The sequence below is a fragment of the Macaca nemestrina genome, chromosome 17 (genome assembly GCF_043159975.1).
Source record: "Macaca nemestrina isolate mMacNem1 chromosome 17, mMacNem.hap1, whole genome shotgun sequence".
NCBI lineage: Eukaryota > Metazoa > Chordata > Mammalia > Primates > Cercopithecidae > Macaca > Macaca nemestrina.
In genome coordinates, this window is record NC_092141.1 from 65,176,142 (window position 1) to 65,196,004 (window position 19,863).

Sequence of the window (19,863 nt, forward strand, 5' to 3'; positions counted from 1 at the left end):
GCAGTCCTGGAGGAGGGGAGGGCAGCCCAGGAAGGCCACAAAGGAGCAGGATCTGTGCAGGGGCCAGCGTCGTGCCCCGAGGAACGGCCCCTGCAAGAGAGCAGCATGATCCACAGGCTGGCGGCTGGCACTGCTCCACCCAACAAGGAGATTAGCAGCCTAATCTCCGCGGCGCTAATGATTTAGGCGCTGCCAGGACACCAGCGTCTGCACCAGGCCTGTCTGAATGTGGAGTTTCCCAGGGCAGCCAGGGCCTGCGGAACAGGAGAGGGGAGGGAAGTGCACGGGTGGCCTGGGCTCTCTGCCCGCACACGGGGACAGGGAGGGAGGTGGCCCGGAGCTCCTGGATGAGACCACACGGCTGGAAAGACTTCCTGCTCAGACAGTGGGTGGTCTCTCACGGAAAGTGCCAGCTGGGGACTGTGCCAGCTGGGAACGGCAGGAGCTATCTGGAAGACAGCGGTTGAGCCCTGACTTTACTGCTCCCGCCCAGCCTGTAAAGGTGCTGGGCAGGGATGGGGGGAGGTTTGAAACCAAGGCTAGAGAGCAAGGTCAGACCACCGTGAACATGAGGTTAGACATCAGGAAGGACTTCCCGGTAATCCAGGACTGTCTTCAGGGAGGAGAGAGACCCAGTAAAACCAGGGCTCACCTGAGCAGCCAGGGTCAGGCCTACACCCGCAGGCACTCACACAGAAAGAGACAGGAAACGAAGACCCTCCCCATCCCCATCCTCCAGTAAGAACCCCTCCCTTCCCACGCCCCATCCTCCCCCAGGCCAGCTGGGCTGCCCAGGCGGGCCTCACTCTGGGCTCAGAAAAGGGACTGCCCCACCTTCCAGCAGCAAATGTGGGGCAGAGCCAGGGTTCTAGGGAGGGGACCAGGCCATGGGGTGCCACCGCCCCTCTGCCTCCCCCTAGAGCCCACACCGCCGGTGCTCACCCTGCCTGGGAACCCCACTTCCAGAGTACCCAGACCTTAGTCTTGACACCAAATTTGAAGGGGCAGAGAGTTTTTTAACCTTCTTTCCGCCTCTAAAATCACCCATGCCTCCAACCCTCAAGACCACCATTTAGCCTCCACAAGCTTCCTCACCCCTGACAGGCTTTCTGCCGCCGGCCTGCTCCTCTTCCTCTCTGGGCCTCAGTTTCCCCACGCCACTGACCGCCCCCCCCACCCAGGCCTCTTTGCTTCTGCTCGTTAGAGGCTCTACTGCCTGTGAATCTCCCTCTAGCCCCCAGCCCAGAGAAGCCTCACATGCTGAGGACAGGCCGGGCCAGCCAGGCAGGAGGGCAAGCTCAGCTCTCAGTGCAGAGATAGAAGTGGGACCCCAGGAAGGCCTCCCCTGCCCTCCAGAGCATGGGGCTACTCCCTGACCAGGGCTAGAAGAATGCAAACGTTCCTCCTGAGACCCTCACAGCAGTGCCTTGAGGACACCAAGGCGCAGGGTGCTTGAGCAGCGGGCAGTCGGGCGGTCCAATGTTGGCATCAGAGCCGGGCCTGGAGCAGGCCTCGGCAGGTCCCACTCTCCCAGCCAGGGAGGAAGGCCTGGCAGGGGCCGGCTGAAGGGCCACACAGAGGTCCTCGGGGCCATGGCACATCCTGTCTGGGCCTGTCCTCCACCCCCAGCAGGGAGAGGTCGCTGTCTCCCCCAAGGGGCAGCCCAGGCCTGCAGCTCCAGCAGCGGCAGCAGCCTAGCCCGCATGGAAGATGAAGGGGAAGAGAAGGAGAGGTTCAATGGCTCTTCCAGCCCCAGAGGCTGCTGGAGTCAAGCGCAGGTGGCAGAGGGGGAGGCCCAGGGAGGTGGCTGGGAGAACTCGCAGCTTCCCCCAGAGCCCTGGGTGCCAGCCCAGCCTTAACTCCCCCTCAGTCTCCTCTGCAGAGAGGGCAGGAAAACCAGCACGCTGGAGAGCACAGCACAGACGGAACCTGCCTGGAATTTGAGCAGGGCTAGGGTTTGGGGACGGTGTCCCCTAATATCACCCCTATTATGTTGTGGGGAGGCAGAGGGTGTAGAATGATCTGAGGCCCTGTGGACAGGAGATGTTCAATAGATGCATTTTTTTTTTTTTTAAATAGAGATAGGGTCTCACTATATTACCCAGGCTGGTCTTGAGCTCCTGGGCTCAAGCAATCCTCCTGCCTCTGCCTCCCAAAGTGCTGGGGTTATAGGAGTGAGTCACTGCGCCCAGCCAATAGATGCATATTGATGATGACAAGGTCTGGCCAGGCTCAGTGCCTCACGCCTGTAATCCCAGCACTTTGGGAGGCCGAGGCTGGCAGATCACTTGAGGTCAGGAATTTAAGACCAGCCTGGCCAACATGGTGAAACCCCGACTCTACTGAAAATACAAAAATAAGCCAGGCGTGGTGGCAGGCACCTCTAATCCCAGGTAGTCAGGAGGCTGAGGCAGGAGAATCGCTTGAACCCGGGAGGTAGAGTTTGCAGTGAGCTGAGATCGCTCCACTGCCCTCCAGCCTGGGCGACAGAGCGAGGCTCCATCTCAAAAAAAAACAAGAAAACAAGGTCATGCCCTGTCTGCCCAGCTGGCCTTGGCTCCTACAGGCCCCCCAAGCAGTAATTATCAACCCGTAGGATGGTGCCCACCCCACACCCCACGCCGCTGCCCAGAACCAGGGCGGGCTGTGCACAGCAGGTTCTCTGCGAGTGCTTGCTGAATTGTTAGGATCGTGGAGCCTGAGCGGTGACTGGGGTGGAGACAAGGTCCCAGGAAAGGGACATGGCCACCTATCCTTCCCCCCACAGAAACGGGTCAGTATCAGGTGGTCAGGGAAAGTGAGAGGCCCAGGAGCCTGGAACAGGCTCCCAGCTGAGACCTTGGCTTGGCTGATGAGGAGAGAACTCCAGAGACCCTCATTCCAACCCTAGTCCCTTGTCACTAGGACCCACTGGGGTCTTTCCATTCACCCCTCAGACACAGAGCCCCTGTCACCTGCAGGGCCCTTGGTGCTCACAGATCTCCTGCCCCTCGCTCACCCTCAGGCACTCCCATCTGGCCCAGCATCCCCTGAGAAGTGCACCCTCACCCAGCCACACCTGCCGCTGGGCTGGCTCGCAGGTGGAATCCTGCTTCCTCTATTCTGTTTCCTGCCTCTATCCTGAGGCCCCAGGCGGCCCCGCCCAGATCCACCCACTAATGATTTGTATCTGGCTGCAAAGGGCCCCGCCCTCCACCTTCCCAGGGCCCTGGGAGATTCAGGACATTGCAGGGTGCCCTGAGCCTCTGCCCCAATTTGAAGAGACAGGGTAAAGGGATCCCCCAGCACCCCCTGCATACCCAGAGCTTGGCCAGGGGCTCCCCTACCCAGGGGCGAGTGGACCCAGCCTTTCTTCCCCTCTGCACCCCTCAGTTGCCTCTGACTGGTTTCCAGGAACCGTCACCCAGGAACACCCCACCCTTCCAGACAGCACCGTAGCTGTCCAGGGGCCCTTCCCAAAAGAGGGCCTGGAGGTGTCCCATGGGTGACCCCAGATGATGCCCAGGGTGGGAGGACAGAGCAAGGGAGGAAGAGAGGGAAGGCTGGGGACCAGTGGGAATGGGTGGGGAGGACATCGCGGACAGGAAACCCAGGCCTCCAGGGTCACCCATGGGACCCCTCACTGCCTCTCACAGGGTGAAGACTCCTGTGAGAGGAGTCTTGACGAGACCGCTTCGTCCCCCTGTCCTTCCCTCCCTCTGTCCTTCCCTCCCTCTGTCCTTCCCTCCCTCTGCCCTTCCCTCCCTCTGTCCTTCCCTCCCTCTGCCCTTCCCTCCCTCTGCCCTTCCCTCCCTCTGTCCTTCCCTCCCTCTGCCCTTCCCTCCCTCTGTCCTTCCCTCCCCCTGTCCTTCCCTCCCTCTGCCCTTCCCTCCCTCTGTCCTTCCCTCCCCCTGTCCTTCCCTCCCTCTGCCCTTCCCTCCCTCTGTCCTTCCCTCCCCCTGTCCTTCCCTCCCTCTGCCCTTCCCTCCCTCTGTCCTTCCCTCCCTCTGCCCTTCCCTCCCTCTGCCCTTCCCTCCCCCTGTCCTTCCCTCCCCCTGTCCTTCCCTCCCCCTGTCTTTCCCTCCCTCTGTCCTTCCCTCCCCCTGTCCTTCCCTCCCCCTGCCCTTCCCTCCCCCTGTCCTTCCCTCCCCCTGCCCTTCCCTCCCCCTGTCCTTCCCTCCCTCTGTCCTTCCCTCCCTCTGTCCTTCCCTCCCTCTGTCCTTCCCTCCCTCTGCCTTTCCCTCCCTCTGCCCTTCCCTCCCTCTGCCCTTCCCTCCCTCTGTCTTTCCCTCCCTCTGCCCTTCCCTCCCTCTTTTCACTTCCCCCCATGACTTCCTTGGCCTGAGGGACACATGGGGGTGAGTGAGAGGCAGAAACTCCAGTGGGTTCCCCTTTCAGGCCTGGGGCTCACACCCCCTCTACACTCTGCCTTGCAGCCTGGCTGAGGGGGCCCTGAGGGCCTGGGGGAGTGGGATGTCAGAGACACCAAAGGGACTCCAGGCTCCTTCCCACCCTGCAGACCTCAAACCCCCAGCTGCACCTCCCTCCCTCACCCACCTACCAGCTCGCTCCTCCCTCCCCGCACCCTGGGGAGGCTGGTTTCTCCCTGTTGGTCAGGCTCATTCGCACCTGCTCTGCAATGCTCTTGAGCGGCTTTCTCCAGGGGCAGATGGGGCCAGGCTCCCCGAAACAGAGGCTGTGTCTCTCCCCTTAAATTGGACACTTCCTCAAGGTAGCAGCCATGTCTCCCCCTCAGACTGGGGACTCCCTTGACATAGGGGCTCTTTCTCCCTGATGTGAAGGGAGTCTCTCAACTCTTTGTCCTTGTATTGACCACCCAGCCCACCACAGTGTGACACACCTGACTGACCAACAAGGGAGGAGAAGCAGGGCAGGGAGGACTGGGGGAGGAGGACTAGGGCAGGGAGGACTGGGGGAGGAGGACCAAGGCAGGGAGGAGTGGGAGAGGAGGAACAGGGGACGGAGGACTAGGTGGGTAGGACCAGCAGAAGGAGGACCAGGGGAGGAGAACCAGGGGAAGGGCATGAGGAGAGGGAGGACTAGGGTAGGAAGACCAGGGGAAAGAGGACCAGGGAGGAGGACTGGGGGAGGGAGGACCAGCAGACGAAGGGCTATGGGAGAAGGACCAAGGGAGAGAGGACTAGGGGAGGGAGGACCAGGGGACGAGGACCAGAGAAAGTCATCGTCTATCCTTTCCTAGGGCAAAACAGGAGGACAGGGCAGGAGCATTCCTATGCAGAGGCCTGGGCTCCATGGAGTGCTCTGCCTCAGCCCCAGCCCGCCATCAAGGCCTGCTTCCTCCATCCGTGAAGCTGAGCTGCCCTCCAGCCAGCCAGGAGCAATCTCCCTCCACCAGACTCCTGCAGCGCTGTGGTCCCTGCCGTCTCTGCCTCAGACCCCAGGGGCCCTGGGAGCCTTGTTATTGAACGTTTCTGGTTGGCACACTTCTTTCAGCAAAGTTTCATGGGGAGGGACCAGAGTTTCTAATCTTCACGACCACAAGGTCAGGCATTGTGTTAGCTGCGATCACTCTATGATGTCACGAAAAGAGCTCCAAGTCCAAGAACCTGGGGTCAAATCTGGACTCTTGCCCAAGTATGCTCTTGGGCAAGTCATTTTTCTTCTCTTAGCTTCAAACCCTCCTCCTCTGCAGAATGAGGGGACTAGACTTTCTTTTTTTTTTTTTTTTTTTTTTTTGAGACGGAGTTTCACTCATGTTGCCCAGGCTGGAGTGCAATGGCTTGATCTTGGCTCACTGCAACCTCCGTCTCCCGGGTTCAAGCGACTCTCCTGCCTCAGTCTCCAGAGCAGTTGGGATTACAAGTGCCCACCACTGCGCCCAGCTAATTTTTTCTATTTTTAGTAGAGACAGGGTTTCGCCATGTTGGCCAGGCTGGGCTCGAACTCCTGACCTCAGGTGATCCGCCCACCTCAGCCTCCCAAAGTGATGAGATTACAGGTGTGAGCCACCATGCCCAGCCAGGACTAGACTTTTGTAACAAACTCTTCATGAGATTAAATGAGTCAATATGTCAAAGTAGCTAGCACAGGCCTTGTAGTAACTAGCGATTCAATAAAGCTTCAGTGACTCCAAAAGTTGGCTGAGCCAAGGCTCCCTGCCATGAGAAGTCATCCTGCCCTGCCCGTGGTAGGCAGAATAATAAACCCCAAATATGCCAGGCGCAGTGGCTCACGCCTGTAATCCCAGCACTTTGGGAGGCCGAGGCAGGCAGATCATGAGGCCAGGAGATCGAGACCATCCTGGCTAACATGGTGAAACCCTGTCTCTACTAAAAATACAAAAAATTAGCCAGACGTGGGGGCAGACGCCTGTAGTCCCAGCTACCGGGGAGGCTGAGGCAGAAGAATGGCGTGAACCCGGGAGGCGGAGCTTGCAGTGAGCCGAGATCACGCCACCGCACTCCAGCCTGGGCGACAGAGCGAGACTCCATCTCAAAAAATAAAAAATAAAAATAAAAATAAATCCAAATATGTCCATATCTGAATCCCCAGAACCTGGAAATATGCACCTTATAGGGCAAAAAGGACTTTGCAGATGTGAGGCTGATGGTTCACAAGGGATCTTAACAGGAAGGAGACAGGAGTCAGGGCCCAAGAAGGAGACGTAACCAGAGAAGCAGAGGTCAGACTGATGCGTGGCCCTGAGCCAAGGAGTGCGGCAGCCTCCAGAAGCCAAAAAAGGCAAGGAACAGAGTCTCTCCTGGAGCCCGCAGAAGGAACACAGCCCTGCTGACACCTCAGTCAGCGCTCTAAGACCCATGTTGGACCTCTGGCTTTAAGTTGTTGATAATTTGTTACAACAGTAATGGAAAATGAACGCACTCTCCTAGCTCGTTCTAGCACCAGAGGTGCTAGCCTCTCACACTCCTGTTAGAATTATTGGGAGGCGGGGCTGGGCGCAGTGGCTCACGCCTGTAATCCCAGCACTTTGGGAGGCCAAGCCAGGTGGATCACCTGAGGTCAGGAGTTCGAGACCAGCCTGGCCAACATGGTGAAACCCCATCTTTACTAAAAATACTAAAATTAGCCAGGCGTGATGGCAAGCACCTGTAATCCCAGCTACTTGGGAGGCTGAGGCAAGAGAATCACTTGAACCCGGGAGGCGGAGGTTACAGTGAGCTGAGATCACACCACTGCACTCCAGCCTGGGTAACAGAGTGAAATTCCATCACACACAAAAGAAAAAGAATTACTGGAAGGCGAATCTGCTCCCCTTCTCGATTGATAATCCTTTACAGCCAAAAGATGGTTTTCTGTTCATCTTTGGACCTACTACAAGGTCTGACTCAGTGCTTTGTACACAGTAGTTGCCCTATTGATGCTTGCTGAATGGAAGCAGGCAGTAAGAGCCCAGAGTTGGACTTCATTCAGCACCTAATTGTTGCATTCATTGTGTGCAGTCACGGGGTTGGGTGCTCAGAATTCAGTACTGAGTCAGCCGAGCCCTGCCCTTAATGAGAGCAGGCCATGAGTGAGACAGACACAGAACAGTTCAGTGCAGTGCAATGTTTCTTGCGCAGTGACAAAGGTATGTGTGTACAGGCACCTTGGGAGGCCCAGGGAGGGAGCAACTCATTCAGACCAGGCCGCCGAGGATAGTTTCACAGGGAGGGACAGCAAAGTTCGGTTTCGAAGCCAAGGCAGCACTTTGCCAGGCTGAGAAGATGAGGTGGAAAACCGTCCAGGCAGAGACAAGAATGCACCTGATGTGTTTGGCGAATACCCAGAGACTCATAGCTGCATCTGCATTTCCAGGGGGATGCAGTAGGAGTGCTATGGAAAATGGATCTTGCAAAGAAACACATTTCTTCATCTCCTGTTAGTTGAGCACCTGCTCTGCGCCAGGCACTGTCTCAGCTCTAGGAACAAACACCACAAACCACATTTTTGCTCTCGTGGAGCAGACATTCTAGCAAGAGAAATGGGCAATCAGCAAACCAAGGGATGGTCCATTCTCCAAGGAAATACAAAGGGGACTATAAGTGCTTCAAGAGGCTGGGGAAGGCCTCTCCTAGGTGACAGTTAAGCGGGTAACTGAACCGTGGAAAGAGCCAGCCATGTGCAGGGTAGGACACTCCAGGCTGGGGTAACAGCTGGTCCAAGAGCCCTGAGGCTGGACCAAGGTATTCCTTTTTGGGGAACAGAAAGAAGGGCCTGTGTGGCTGGGGTGGAGTGGGCAAAGAAGAGAGTCGAGCCACATTAGGTCAGGAAGGGACAGCGCTGACCCTCAGAGCAGAGGTTCTCATCCCTGATGTACAGAGCTGACCCCTGTGGTGCTCTTAAGAGCAGGACTGAGAACCATGATCCACAGCCCCGTGGGCCTGGGAGCCTCACATCTTCGACAGACAGTTTTTGTTTGCTTGTTTCTCTGCAAACTTCTCAGAGCCCGGAACAAGCCAATGCACAGTGTGACCCTCCACGATGCTAAGTGTTTCCCAAACTCATATGGACATGGAGCCACTTCCAGGAGAAGCTGGTGGAGCTAGGGTTCCTGGGAAACCATTTTGGAAATCTCTGGGCCAATTCATAGGTCATACAATGAAAGAAACGACTGGGACAAAGGTTGAAAAGGAAGACCACCATGATAGGATGCTGAAGAGTTTGGACTTTATCCTGTATTAATAGGGAGTCGTCCAAGCATGATTGTGTGCTGTTTTGTTCTTAATGTGTCTGTTTACATAGATTTTAATCAGACAAAAGGGATATTATCGATATCTCCAATGCTTCAGTTTCCCAGTTAATAATATCTCTTGGAAAGCCACCTCGTTCTTTTTAATCCATCATGACCATGAGCTATAATTTATCTACTTCGTCCCTGACAACCACCTCTCTGGTCTCCAAGGCTTTTTGCTTTCCCAAGCAATGGTGTCATAAGCCTCCCTGAATGTAAAGCATGGTGAACTTTTGCAAATACATCTTCAGGGGGAAAGTTTAGCAGTGGGATGACTGGGTTAAAGGATAAATCCTTTCATACTTCGAGAGCCATTGCCAAATTTTCTTCCAGAGTAAAACAAAATGATACCTGGAGTTTGCTTTAAAATATTGTTACCTCTTCTATAAAAACTGGCAGCGGGAAAGAGAAGAAACCAAAATGGCATCATGATGACAATTATCAAAACTGGGTGATGGGCATATGGGAGCTCATTTTGCTATTCTCTCTACTTTTGTGTACATCTGGAATTTTCCACAGTTAAAAAAAAAGTCACCTTGAAAAGTTCTACAAATTATCACTTGCCCTAATCATAACTGAGAATATCTTTCCCCTTAAACTTCTACTAGCAATGACACCATCAAAGTTTCTTTGTTGCTGTTGTTTTCCTATTTTATCTTTTTTTTTTTTTTTTTTTTTTTTTTTTGAGATGGAGTTTTGCTCTTTTCACCAGGCTGGAGTGCAATGGCATGATCTCAGCTCACTGAAACCTCTGCTTCCTGGGTTCAAGTGATTCTCCTGCCTCAGCCTCCCAAGTAGCTGGGATTACAAGCACCCACCACCACACCCTGCTAATTTTTGTATTTTTAGTAGAGATGGGGTTTCACTATGTTGGACAGGCTGGTCTCAAACTCCTGACTTCAAGTTATCTGCCCGCCTCAGCCTCCCAAAGTGCTGGGATTACAGGTGTGAGCCACTGCGCCCAGCCTTTCTTTTTTTTTTTTTTTTTTGAGATAGGGTCTCATTCTGTCACCAAGACTGGAGTGTAATGGTGGGATCACCGTTCATGGCTCACTTCAGCCTTGAACTCCTAGGCCCGAGTGATCCTCCCACCTCAGCCTCCCAAGTAGCTCAGACTACACGTGTGTGCCACCATACCTGGCTAATTTTTGTATTTTTTGTAGAGATGGGATCTCACAATGTTGTCCAGGCTGGTCTCAAATTACCAGGCTCAAGCTATCCTCCTACCCCGACCTCCCCAAGTGCTGGGATTGCAGCCGTGAGCCACCGTGCCTGGCCCTTTTGTCTTTCTTCATAGTTGAAACAGATCTCTCTGTTGCGTCAGTTTCCATTTATTTAATTATGAGTAAAACTGAACTTCTGTTATAGTTTGAATGTATCCCCCAAAGTTCATGTATTGGAAATGTAATCTCCAATGCAATGCTGTTGAGAAATGGGAACTTTAAGAAGAGATTAGGTCACGAGGGCAGAGATTAATGGCCTTAGCGATTAATGCCATTACCAGGGGAGTGGGTTAGTTATTGCACTTATGGAGGGAGTGGGTTCCTGATAAAAGGATGAGTTTGGCCCCCTTCCTTCTCTGTCTGTCTCTCTCTCTTCCCCCACTCCCCTCTCTACCGTTCCACTTCCTGCCAAGGGATGATGCAGCATGAAGGCCCTCGCCAGACGCAGGCCCTTAACGCTGGACTTCCCAACTTCCAGAATTGTCGAAGTAAATCTCTGTTCTCTGTTAACTCACCCAGTCTCAAGTGTTCAGTTACAACAGCACAGAACAGCCAAAGACCACATTCTTCCCTATATTTCATGGTTGCTTCTTATTCTCCTTCTTGTTTCTTAGGAACTGGCTGTTCCTAACCTTTGCCTGTTCTTGTCTGGGATCTTGTCCTTCCTGGCTTGCGTGAGCTTTTCATAAACACGGGAAGAGGCTTTGGCACAGGTGTTGTGAATGCATTTTCCTAGTTACTTTTTCATTTTCCAACTTTGTTTATAGGTCTTTCTCCATACAGACAATTCCCTCAGGCCACATTCCTTCCTTCTTTTTTCTGTGTCTGGGCATTGAGTAGTTTGAAGAAGGAGCTCCCTTTGGTGGCAGTGTGAATGCTGGATAGGGCAGAGCTGGCCCCAGGGCTGAAGTGGCGGCCTGGGAGAGAGATGTGAGGTGAGGATGGGACACCATGGCCAACAGGGAGCCAGGCCTGAGCTGGGAACAGCAGGATGACTGTGCATTCTCTGAGCTGAGTAACTGGGTGGGTGATGATGTCACTGAGTAGGATGGGGAAGCTAGGACAAGCAGAGTTCACAGAAACACAGCAACTCCCCTCTCTGAGGCACATCTCACCCTATGTGGTCACACCTTCTTGTATACCGGACTCCCCTTCTAGACATGGGGCAGGGACCCTGCCTCCTTCTCTCTGTCCATGGAAATGGCCATAGCAAAAAGTGCCCAATAACTGCAGATATGAATAAATTAATGAACAAATTAATAAATGAATGACTCCAGCACCTTGGGAGGCCAAGGCGGGCAGATCACTTGAGACCAGGAGTTCAAGATTAGCCTGGCCAACATGGCAAAACCCTGACTCTACTAAAATTACAAAAATTAGCCAGGTGTGGTGGAACACGCCTGTAATCCCAGCTAGTCGGGAGGCTGAGGCAGGAGAATCGCTTGAACCCAGGAGGTGGAGGTTGCAGCAAGCCAAGATCACACTGCTGCACTCCAGCCTGGGAGAGAGAGCTAGACTCTGTCTCGAAAAAAAAAAATACAGCCGGGTGAAATGTCTCACGCCTGTAATCCCAGCACTTTGACAGGCTGAGGCAGGCAGATCATAAGGTCAGGAGATCAAGACCATCCTGGCCAACATGGTGAAACTCCGTCTCTACTAAAAGTACAAAAATTAGCTGGGTGTGGTGGCACGTTCCTGTAATCCCAGCTACTCGGGAGGCTGAGGCATAAGAATCACTTGAACCCAGGAGGCGGAGGTTGCAGTGAGCCGAGATTGTGCCACTGCACTCCAGCCTGGCAACAGAGTGAGACTCCATCTCAAAAAAATAATAATAAATTAAGATAAAATAAATTTTGCTGGGTGCAGTGGCTCACACCTGTAATCCCAGCACTTTGGAAGGCTGAGGCAGGCAGATCATCTGAGGTCAGGAGTTCGAGACCAGCCTGACCAACATGGAGAAACCCCATCTCTACTAAAAATACAAAAAATTAGCCAGGCATGGTAGCGTATTCCTGTAATCCCAGCTACTCGGGAGGCTGAGGCAGGAGAATCGCTTGAACCCGGGAGGCAGAGGTTGTGGTGAGTCGAGATTATGCTATTGCACTCCAGCCTGGTCAACAAGAGCAAAACTCTGTCTCAAAAATAAAATAAAATAAAATAAAATTTATGTTAAATAATTTAAAATTTATAAATTTTATTTTATATTATAAACAGATTTAATTATTTAAATATAATTATAAATAAGTTTATAATTAAAATTTAATATTTTTAATTTAATTTAATTTAAAAATCAGTGAGTAAATGGCTTGAGTGTGTGGTCCCCCTGTCCAGGTGGAGATGCTGGGAGGTGGAAGGCAGAATTCACAACTGAAGGGATTTTCTCCTCCCTAATCGCCTCCCCCAGTAGTTGATGGGGGCTACCACGCCTCAAGCCAAGCAAGGGACCTGGCAGTGTTCACCCACCAGCTGCGTGGACGCCTGTAACTCTTTATGGCAGAAGACCAAGGGTGCATCTGGTCCACAGAACGGCAGCTATGGAGAAGGCTCCTTGGATGAGGCAGAGTGAGGAAGGAGACAGACAAGCAAGTCCTCCTCCCAGAGGCAGGGACAGGAAGCAGGAGCAAGGGGTCACCAGGGAAGCTGCAGGGGCTAGAACCCAGGGAACTTTCTAGAAAGGTTGGCTGGCCCTAACAGACCCCCGGCCTAGAGGAAGACCTCCAGGCAGGTTAGGAGGGCCAGTCACATCTCCGGGGAGTGATTTCAAAGTCACCACCTGGGGACAAAAGGATGGAAGCATTGACCAGACAAATGCCTGACCCAGCAGCAGCAGAAAGGGATGCATGGAACCCTGTGGGGTTCCCAAGTCATGAGGTCGTCTCTCCTCACTCCTTTGCTCGGTGGCTCCCAAGGGGCAGGCCCTAGTGCTCTTCATGGAGACCCCAGGCCCAGCCGCCTTCCAAGGCTGATGCCCTGTTAAACAGGGACAGCCTCCGGCCGCCCGGTATCCCCAAATCTGTAGCAGGAGTGCCCTCTGCTGGCCACCTTGGGTAGCGCCTCTGCGCTGCAGTCTCGGGAGGAGCCCGCGAGGCCGGGGGAGGAATGCAGGGGCCCTGGAGACCCATCCTCCACCTGCGCTCTTCAAATCACTCCTTCTCCCCCAGGGTCCTGGCTCCTCCTCGCCCTCTTCAGCTCCACCGTCTCCAGTCCCTTAACCGCCAGGGACTGGGCTGGGCCGTGTGTCCAGGCGCATGAACACGAGATTCCCCACTGAAGCTGACCTGCGCTGTGTATCATCCCTATCCCCCATCCTTCATCTCAAAAAAGCCCTTCCCTGCCTTTGGCACGTCTCCCTCCCCCACGCCCACCCGCTCAGGTCCCTCTGTTAAACTGCTAACTCCAAAGCCAGCCTTCCTTCCAGCCTGCCCGGCCCCAAGTCCGAGGGTCCCTGGAGCAGACACGCTCCACCTGCGGGGACCTCTCCCTCCTGTCAACCCGGGGAGACCTCTCCCTCCTGGCAACTCCTGAGGAGCGGCAGCGGCTTCTGGGCTTCCCACGCGGCGTGTGACACCAACGGGGGACACAATACAAACGAACGAGGGTTGAGTCCGCGTGCGCACCTGTGCGTAGCCACATGCGGATGTGCGTCCAGGCGTGCCCTGCAGGTGTGTGCGCAGTGACTGCGCCCACCCTTCTGTGGGGTCTCGCCACGCTAAGCTGGGTGGGCTTCTTCCAACCCTGGCTGGGGCTGAGCAGGAGGAAGCTGCAGCCTCGCCCCCAGAGGGCAGCACTGAGCCGCTCTGGCCCGACTTGGGCCAGACTCCACCCGGAGAGGAGTCCTGAGTTTCCCCGTCAAGGGCCTGGCGGGAAGGACTTCAGATCTGTAAAGGCAGGCAAGGAATGAAATCCCAAATCGAGGCCATCGGTTACACTGCGGGCAGAGCGCGAGGCGCACGTCCAAGCTAAAATGTCTAAAATTGGGCAGTGGATTCACAGATATTTGTTGTGCTTTTATTCTTTCTTTTTTTTTTTTTTTTTTTTTTTTTTTTGAGGCGGAGTTTCACTCTTGTCGCCCAGGCTGGAATGAAATGGGGTGATCTCGGCTCCCTGCAACCTCCGCCTCCTGGGTTCAAGCGATTCTCCTTCCTCAGCCTCCCAAGTAGCTGGGATTACAGACGCGTGCCACCAGGCCCGGCCAATTTTTGTATTTTTAGTAGAGACAAGGTTTCACCATGTTGGCCAGGCTGGTCTCGAACTCCTGACCTCAGGTGATCCGCCCGCCTTGGCCTCCCAAATTGCGGGGATTACAGGCGTGAGCCACGGCGCCCGGCAGTGCCTTCATTCTTAAATCCTACACATATTTTGTAAATATTATTTTGAACCTATTCAGTGTTACTCTTATTAAGATAAAGGCCTCTGAGCTCTCTCCAGAATGTGGAAAGACCACTCATCGCTCAGTCAACACTCCTGGAGCAAAATGAGCCTCCGAGCTCCCCAGATCGCCCCCAGAATCCCCAGAATGCAGAGGGCTCTGAGTGTCTCTGGGGTTGCCTGTGGCTTTAGGGAAGGGGAGAGCCTGGACCCAGGCTTCTTTACCGCCTAGAGTCCCGGGTCAAGCACTCCTGCAGGGTAAGCCACACATCGACACGTAGCTCACACACACTCACACTCCCAGATTCATACACAGGTACATGCTCACCGGTTGACACACACACGCTCAAAGACTCATACACACACGTTCACACATAGCTCACATGCATATATACACACTGAGACTCTCACACAGACTGATACACGCACATTCACACATAGCTCATACGAACATTTAAACTCCCAAATTCACACACAGCCTGACACACACACACTCTAAGACTCATACACACACATTCACACGCAGTTCACATGCACACTCACACTCCCAGATTCACACACAGGCGCATGCTCCCAGATCGATACACATATACTCAAAGACTCATATACACACATTCACACATAGCTCACATGCACATCCACACACACACATTGACACTCTCAGACACATGTGCACACAAAGACTCACACACACACGTTCACACACAACTCATACTCACACTCCCAGATTCACACACAGGCGCATGCTCCCAGATCGATACACATACACTCAAAGACTCATATACACACATTCACACATAGCTCACATGCACATCCACACACACACATTGACACTCTCAGACACGTGCACACAAAGACACACACACACGTTCACACACAACTCATACACTCACACTCCCAGATTCACACATAGGCGCATGCTCACAGGCTGACACACACACACTCTAAGACTCACACCCATTCACGTGCAGCTCACATGTACTTTCACACACATACACTGACACTCCCAGACTCACACAGCAGCACATGCTCACAGACTTCCCCATACTCACACACACTCACACTCAGAGTCGCGTCCACACTGGCACACTTGTGCAAACTTTCACACTCACACAACCTCTCACGGGCTCACACCTTACACACTCACACAAAGATGTCATTGCCACTCTGGCCTGTTAATCTTACATCCTCACCAGGAGAGAAGAGGGGCTTGTATCCTCCCTGATTGCAAGAGAGATTTCTAGAATGTTCCCAGGAGACCCCAGTCCCAGGGTAGAGGGATATTCCTCCCGGACTGAGGAAGCAGAGTCGGGGCGGGACTGGGCCTCAGAGGAACTCCCTGGGCCTCCTGCACCCACTCACTAGCTCATCCTCTCACTCCCAGCCCGCTCGTGGGAGGGCCTGGCCTGGGGACATGACAGGGGACACAGAGCAGGCCCTAATCGTGGGGAGCTCCCGGACCTCACGAGACACCGTGCAGACCTGGACAGGTCGGCCTGTGGGAGTACCCATGAGGGGTCCCTGCCCCGGCCCCAAGGCAGAACAGCTGAGGAAAGGATCTGAGCGGGCCCAGCACAGCAGGAGACACAGTGGACGCCGGCCTTCCAGGCAGGGTGATAGGCACGTGCCATGGCAGGGGGTACCCTCAGGGAAGCGTGAGATGTCCTGGGCCAGGGGAGCTGGCTGGAGAGGCAGGGGGTGGGGGCTGGGCCTCACGAGGTGGACAGGGGCCCGCCTGGGAGAGGCCCTGCTTGCCACACGAGGGAGCAGGGCCTTGCTCCTGAAAGCCACCTGGAGCCCTGATTAACTGCACAGGACAGGAGAGGACACAGGTGCTCTGCAGAGGCGCACAGCTTGTACCCAAAACCTGCAGGAGGGCAGGTGGCCCTCAGCCTCCATTCCAAGAGCAGAGAAGGCCCAGGAGCCCACCACTGGTCTAGGGGAACCCCCGACAGGTACAGCCACGTTCTTCCCTGATTCGTCAGAATGAGGCCCCTGTAAGTGACAGAGGGTCGGTCTGTGCAGACCCGGAAACACAGTACCAAGACCTGGGATCCTGAGGAAGCAGAGCCAGCTTCTCCCAGACAGCCCTCCCCAGCTGGCCCGCTGGCTCCAGCCCAGCCAGGAGCAAGGGCAGTGGGGGAGGCCCACAGGAGGGAGCGGGGGCTCAGGAGGCCTGGTGGGGCAGAGCTGGGACAGCTGGGCAAAGGGGCTGGGTTCTGGCTCTGCGATGAGGGCCCGTTCCTGGGTAAGGTAGGGTGGGGCTACTGCAGCCCGCACATTCCAGCTGCTGCCACTCCCGCCAGTCAGTGCCAGCCTGTTCTCACCTGTTCCCATGAGGTCCCAGGCTGCCCTGGGTCCAGCGCTCAGTGCCAGCTCCCAGAATCCTTCAGGGTTCAGACTCTATAGGGACCCCAGTGCGGATGTCCAGAAGCCCACCCCACAGAAACAAGTGCCTCCGCCACCAACACACCTGCACGCACACACCCCACCAACACACACACACACCCCACCAACACACACACACACCCCACCAACACACACACACACACCACCAACACACACACACCACCAACACACACACACCCCACCAACACACACACACACCCCACCAACACACACACACACCCCACCAACACACACACACCCCACCAACACACACACACACCCCACCAACACACACACACACACACCACCAACACACACACCCCACCAACACACACACACACCCCACCAACACACACACACACCCCAACACACACACACCCCATCAACACACACACACCTCACCAACACACACACACACACCACCAACACACACACACCTCACCAACACACACACACACCACCAACACACACACACACCTCACCAACACACACACACCTCACCAACACACACACCCTACCAACACACACACACCCCACCAACACACACACACACCCCACCAACATACACACACACCCCACCAACATACACACACCACCAACATACACACACCAACACACACACACAACCAACACACACACACCACCAACATACACACACACCACCAACATACACACACACCACCAACACACACACACCCCACCAACACACACACACACCCCACCAACACACACACACCACCAACACACACACACCCCACCAACACACACACACCCCACCAACACACACACACATCCCACCAACACACACACACATCCCACCAACACACACACACATCCCACCAACACACACACCCCACCAACACACACATACATCCCACCAACACACACACCCCACCAACACACACACACCCACCAACACACACACACACCCCACCAACACACACACACCCCACCAACACACACACACACACCCCACCAACACAACACACCCCAACAACACACACCCCCCACCAACACACACACATCCCACCAACACACACACACCACAAACACACACACACCCCAACACACACACACCCCACCAACACACACACACACCCCACCAACACACACACACCACCAACACACACACACCCCACCAACACACACACACACCCCACCAACACACACACACACCACCAACACACACACACCCCACCAACACACACACACCCCACCAACACACACACACACACCCCACCAACACACACACCACCAACACACACACACCACCAACACACACACACCCCACCAACACCCAACACACACATCCCACCAACACACACACCCCACTAACACACACACTACCAACATACACACACACCCCACCAACATACACACACACACCATCAACATACACACACACACCACCAACACACATAAACACCCCACCAACACACACACACACCCCACCAACACACACACACACACCATCAACATACACACACACACCCCACCAACATACACACACCCCACCAACACACACACACACCCCACCAACACACACACCACCAACATACACACACACCCCCCACCAACACACACACATCCCACCAACACACACACACCACCAACACACACACACCCCACCAACACACACACACCCCACCAACACACACACACCACCAACACACACACACCCCACCAACACACACACACCCCCCACCAACACACACACACCACCAACACACACACACCCCACCAACACCCAACACACACATCCCACCAACACACACACCCCACTAACACACACACTACCAACATACACACACACCCCACCAACATACACACACACACCATCAACATACACACACACACCACCAACACACATAAACACCCCACCAACACACACACACACCCCACCAACACACACACACACACCATCAACATACACACACACACCCCACCAACATACACACACCCCACCAACACACACACACACCCCACCAACACACACACCACCAACATACACACACACCCCCCACCAACACACACACATCCCACCAACACACACACACCACCAACACACACACACACCACCAACATACACATGCATGCACACACACACAAACACCAACACACATGCACATACACAAACACACACCTCACCAACACACATGCACACACACATGCACTCCACCAACACACACCCCACCAATGCACACACATGCATGCACACACACACAAACACCAACCAACATACATACACACATACACAAACACACACCCCACCAACACACGCGAATCCACATCCACACACCCCAATACACACATGCATGCACACACACACACACTGCACACACACCTCAACAACACATGCGCGCACACACACACAGAAACCCCAACACATATGCCCACATACACGCACACACACGCTATCAGCACACATGCACACACACACAAAAACCCCACCAACACATATGAATGCACACACATATGCCACCAACACATATGCCCTCACACACGCGCACACACACATGCCATCAACACACATATGTGCACACACACACACACGGAGCCATCCTCAACCACAGGACACAGACACAGAGCAGGATTTTCAGGAGCTGAGGCACTTCCTTCCACTGCAGGCAGCACCAACAGCCAGGACAAAGTTCTACCCTCTTGCCACAAGGCCCTGGACAGAGAAGCAGGGAAAGCAGCCAAGGTCCCCAGAGAGTCCCTGGAACGGGGCACCCCAGAGCCAGCCCCAGGGCTCGCCCAAAGAAAGCTGGGGAAGTGGGGAGTCGCCCCCAGAAAGAGGAGCCAAGGGGTCTCTGCCCCAGCCTGGGACACCTCGGCCAGGCTTGCCCACCACTGCTCTTCGAGGGGCCAGGTGGGGCCAGGGGGCTGCACCTGCTCTGGTCCCTGCCCCCCAACTCAGCTGCCCGGAGCTCAGCCTGCTGCCCTCACCGTGGAGGCTACACTAGACGCCTAGGACCAGTGTCCCACCTCATCCCTCAGCCTCTGCTCCCACAGCCCTACTGTCACCCTTCCTGACCTCCCCACAGGACAGAATTCCCACGCCCACCCTGGGCCCAGGGCCAGGAACTGCTGGTTCCCACCAAGGCTTGGGAAGTGATTTCTGCAGACCAAGCCACCCTGGGCCGGCCCTGGGCCCGTCACAGGTTCCCAGGAAACAGCTTGGCCCTGCCT